The sequence below is a fragment of the Cebus imitator genome, unplaced genomic scaffold, assembly GCF_001604975.1.
Source record: "Cebus imitator isolate Cc_AM_T3 unplaced genomic scaffold, Cebus_imitator-1.0 Scaffold69, whole genome shotgun sequence".
NCBI lineage: Eukaryota > Metazoa > Chordata > Mammalia > Primates > Cebidae > Cebus > Cebus imitator.
The window spans coordinates 2,825,313-2,831,108 of NW_016107384.1; positions in this window are offsets into that span (position 1 = coordinate 2,825,313).

The following is a 5,796-nucleotide window of genomic DNA, read 5'->3' on the forward strand; positions in this document are numbered from 1 at the left end:
CACATAGCTATTCATAACTTATAGCATATATAAATATAAACTTGAAATGGATCATAAACCTAAATATAAAACCTAAACCTGTAAAATATACAGACAAAAATATAGGCAAAAGTCTTTGTGACCTTAGATTAAGCAAAGATTTCTTAGATGTAACACCAAAAATAAAAATCAGTTAAGTTGATCTTCATTAAACTTAAGAACTTTTGCTCTTCAAAAGACACTGTGAAGAGAATGAAAATATAAGCCACAGACTGGGAGAAAATATTTGCAATTCACATACCTGATAAAAGGACTTGCATTTAGATATAAAAAAAAAAACCTCTCAAAACACAACTATAAACAAAAATGAAAGGAATGAGTTGAATGAAAATAGCCTTTTTGAACATCCATCAAAAAACAAAAACAAAGAATTGTTTTTTAAAAGTTGTTTTAAAAAATATTTGAACAGACATGTCATCAAAGAAGATATGCGATGATAAATAAGTAGGTAAAAAAAAAATGCCCAACATCATTACTTGTTAGGGAAATGGGAATGAAAACCAAAATTGATGCTATTATATTACATACATATTAGAATGTCTAACATTAAAGGGATTAACCATACCAAGTGTTGGTGAGGATATGGAACAACTGAGACTCTCTTACATTGCTGGTGGAAATGTAAAATGACACAAACACTGTATAAAAGCATGTGTCCATGCAAAGACTTGTACACAAATGTTAATAGCAGATAATAACCAAAAGCATTTGCAAGCAACCCAAATTCACCTTCAACAGATAAATAGATAAATTGTCATAGATTCAAACAATCGAATACTATTTACTTATATGAACAACATGAATAAATCTTTTTCTTTTTTTGAGACAGAGTCTCATTCTGTCACACAGGCTATATAGTGCAGTGGTGCGATCTCGGCTCACTGTAACCTCTGCCTCCCAGGTTTTAATGATTCTTCTGCCTTAGTCTCCCAAGTTGCTGGGATGACGGATGTGTGCCACAATGCTCAGCTAATTTTTTTTTGTATTTTTTTTGTAGAGATGGGGTTTCACCATGTTGCTCAGGCTGGTCTCGAACTCTTGAACTCAAGAGATTCACTTGCCTTGGCCTCCCAAAGTGCTGGGATTACAGGTGTGAGCCACCATGCCCAGCAGAGCAACATGAATAAATATGACAATAATTACTCTGAATGAAAGAAGCCACACTAAAAAGAGAACGTACTGTATGATTTTATTCAAATAAAGTTCCAGAAAATGTAAACTAATCTATAGTGATAGAAAGCAGATTAGTGGTTGTCTGGGTATGGGTGAGGCAGGAGTAAGAAGACAGGATTACAGTGGTGCAGGAAGAATCTTTTGGAAGCAAAGATTATGTTCATTATCTTGATTTGGGGCAACTTTTTCATCTATGTACACATGTTAAAACTTACCAAATTGTATACTTTAAATATATATGGTTTATTAAATGACAATTATACCTCAATAAAACTGTGAAAAAACGGGGCAACTTAGTGAGAAATTCTGTCTCTGAAGAGTTAAAAGTTGTCATTAGAAAATGCTCCACTAACTTGAAGTGTTTCTTGGCTCTCATTTGGAAATATAAAATGATGACTAAAAACTACTCAATATGCGTGCCAAATTGAAGCTGATTAACCTCTGACCTTTCTACATCATTTAATGAGGCAGCATGCACGCTGGCACGAAGAAGCTTCTGTCAAAATGCTGAGTTTGAGATGATTCCTTTTCTGCAGCTCTTTGTTTTGCTCCCAGCCCACCTAATTTGACTCTTGTCATGTTCATAGAGGCCGAGGGCTTTCTGTGAATCCCAATCAGTCACAGTTGTTGGCAGAAGCAGCCTGGTAGAGAATGATAGTGTTGTGGCTTTTCCTGTATAAAAAGATGTGTGTGATAAACAGAAAATAAAATTTCCTTTTGTCTCTGGTCAGTACAACTTAGCAATTATTATGGTATTTGAAGAAAACATCAGCATAGTAATTTTGTTTAGGTTATTTTGTATCTTGATGAACCAAGAAAAGAGAGTGAATGCAGAGATAGGTGTTGTATGATAGAGAGCTGGCTGAATTTTCTGTGCTGTATACAAAGACTGAAAACAAATCGCCCACAGATTGAAATCGTTTCCATGGGGTCGCAAATGTCAACAACGTCTTTCAGAATTGGTTTTCTTTTCAAAACTGGGAATTTCTTTCACGATGTCATCCAGCTATGAAAACGAGCCTCACCTGAAATATGTTCCAAGCCTTTAGAGGGTAACTTGGAGCTTTTAGTGATACGTCATTCTTTGTATTATTTATTTCTATTACTATTATCATCATGATCAGTACCATCATTAGACAGTTACTGATGTCATGTGCAGCGATTAAAAAAAACAGATAAATTACACATTTAAAACAATGTTAAAATTAAGGCCCCTTTTATATAGTTTCATTTAATCATGTGATGTCTGTATATGATGAAGTACCTATATTCACATAAGCAATGGAGACTTTCTTTCTTCTTCTTCTTCTTCTTTTTTTTTGAGGTAGAGTCTTACTCTGTCACCCAGGCTGGAGTGCAGTGGCATCATTTTGGCTCACTGCAGCCTTGACTTCTTGGGCTCAAGCAAATTCTCCTGCAAGAGTGAAACTCTGTCTCAAAAAAAAAAAAAATTAAAAGAGCAATTTTGGTATAACAGTTATTGGATGATATCAGTTTGTTGTTGTTGTTGTTGTTGTTGTTGTTGTTGAGACAGAGTCTTGTTCTGTTGCCCAGGCTGGAGTGCAGTGGCATGATCTTGGCTCACTGCAACCTTCGCCTCCTGGGTTCAAGCGATTTCCCTGTCTCAGCCTGCTGGGTAGCCGGGATTACAGGTACCCACCACCATGCCTGTCTAATATTTTTGTATTTTAGTAGAGATGGGGTTTCACTAGGCTGGGCAGGATGGTCTTGACCTTCTGACCTCGTGATCTGCCTGCCTCAGCCTCCCAAAGTGCTGGGATTACAAGTGTGACCCACCGTACCCGGCCAGGATGATGACTATTAGTATGAGGTTAAAGTAAATCCCTCTAGGATCTTCCTATCATTATTACATAAAGTTGTTTAAAGTACTATAAAGGTTGTTATGGGGAGAGGCCATGATGGTAGCCTGGCCTCACAGTGCAAAACTTCCTGATGTCTGGGGCCAGTAGTAAGCTTGAGTGCCAGGTATAGGAAGGAGTTTGGATATCTTTCTCCAGTCTTTGAAGAATCCCTGTAAATTCTCCAACCTGTGTTTATGTTCGATGAACTCCTAGCTCTTATTCAGTCATCAGCACTATATTCCTTTCTGATATTACTTATTTGATCAATTCCAGTTTTTCAGTATTTTTTTCCCTTGGAAGGCAGGGATTTTGCTGAAAAACCTCATCTTTGGAGGGTAAGAGAGCTGGATGAGAAGTCACTTGACCACTGTAAGACCAAGGAAGAGGTTGGAAAGGTGGAGTTTGGAACATACTCTTTTGAGAGAAGCGGTGAAGCCTGGGCATGGCCTGGATGCTCTATATTTTTTTTTGTTAAGCTGTGCACTACGTTAAATAGAACAGTTTTTTCCCTAATTAAAAGTGCTTTTCAGTGGTTATTATCATTTTTGCTTTACAAAACTCTTATAGGTTGAAGTCCATATCCTTTTTTCATTGCTGAGCAAGGTGGGATCCACGGAGCTTAGGTTGAATGACAGGTTCATGGTTCCTCTATTTACCTTAAATCATTTCTGATTTGCCGATGCTAAGTCACAGGATTGGTTTGATTGCAGAGTAGGCTCTTTAATTAAGTGAATGGGTGTGAAGCTGGGCCCATACTGGATTTACTACACTAAGGCATGGTCAGGCTTGTACCTTTTTATTTGCTTATTTATTCATTTTATGCATCTTTGATTGGATTAGAATAATCATAGCTGGTGAAACATCATAGAGGTGACTTGTTTTAATTTCTTTAGTTTTTATTTGGTAATGAGATTTGTTTGAAGGTACATCTAGATGTGGAAAAGCAAATCTGTAGCACTCATTTGAATGCTTTTCATTCATGTTTTCACTGTTTCTTTCTTTTATTTCTAGAAACAAGTCTTCTCTTCTTCCTGTAGCACATTGCAAAAAGTTTGCCCCCTTAGCTTCTGGGGCTCCCTGATAAAACAGTCACAGCCAGTGGCATGTATGTTTAGTTATTTGATGTACTGCAAGAAAAAATAAAACCGTATATGTTGCATAAAGTTGGCTTCATAAACTGCATGTCTGAACAACTAATCTTTCTCATAGAGAGAAAACTGTATTTCATATCATTATGGACCCTAACAATTCAAATCCGTTTGTTCAATACTGTTAGTGCATGGCTTATTGAAATGAATTTTTTTCTCTCAGGCTGCATTGTAGGTATGTATAGACATTGAAAACAGTCTTAAATGCTTCTAAAGCTTAATTACTGGAACATTACAGATACATGGAAAACCCCTTGTGGTAGAGTTCTCTATTCTGCTGCTCGTGCCTGATTTGCTTCAAATGTGGTTTCTCCACTTTAGAGAGAAACTGGAATATACGGTGGCTCTGGGAATGAGTGGAAGCCTCTTAACATTTACATAGAGATATAGGCACAGTATAACTAATACATGGATCCTATTTAATTTAAAATATTGTCACTTTTGTTTCCTATTTTGCAAAATCCCAAAAAGTGATTTGATGGACAGAGCCAAAGGGAGTCCACAAACCGTAAAGACAAATCAGCCTCATCTGACGGTATTGTAGTTGCAGAGTATTGAACCATCCCATGGAAATCCTATATGCCAAAGCTCTTGTGATCTCAGAAATAATCAGTTGTTTATTTCATTAAATAACTGGGCAGTGAGCTGTGGAAAACAATTCTGGCTTTGTTGCTGGGAAAAGCTGAGTTTAAGGCATGGATCTCTGCTTATTAGCTATGAGATCCTGAGCAAGGTTTTTTTTTTCCTTCTTCACCTCTGTCAACTTTAGTTCATCTGTAACACGGGGCTAGCAATAGCATCCATCTGTGAGGGGGTTGTGAGGATTAAATGGGACAGTGTGGGTAAAGTATTTAGAAGAGGGCATAGCATATTGGCAGTGCTTGACAAATGTGGTTTTGCTTCTATCAGTCTCTCAGTTGCTTAACTGGGCCTTGAGGAAAGAGGACCTTCTCTGTAATGTTGCTTGTGGTTTTGCTTGTGCAGGAATTTGCCTGCCTGAGAATGGAAAGCTGCGGCCAACATTAACCCATGTTCTTAGAGCAAGGGGGACCCTTGGGAGGAGTAGGGTGTAGATGGAGAATGCTTTGCCAGGGATCAAAAGACATGGGCTCTGGGCCAAGGTTCAAAACTTTGTGACTTGAGATTTTGCTGGATTAGTTCCTCATCTCTCCAGTGCCTAGCACACAGTAGGAATTTGTAAAGATTTGTTGCCTAGGTTAAAGAAATTAATCTGTAAAATGAAGTGATTGGATGGAACCATTTAACCCATGTCCTCTTACAGGGCTGCTCTTCCTCATGGAGAAAGTTTCTTAATGAATGGACATCTGCTCTAACTCTGCCATGTGGAGCTTACCCTGGGCACTTCCAGTTGCTTTGATTGTCAGGGGCTCCAGTTTTGGGTGGTAGTACGCTTCTGGGAATGGCAGTGGTTTAAGGAAGAAGCTTCAGTGGGATAAAGAGATGGCTTTGTCAGAAGATGCTTAAAAAAAAAGAAGTAGAATGCTTCCATAGACAATCAGCCCTGTACTCTCCATTGTCCCCGAAGCACAGGCCTGCTCTATCTCCTTGATATT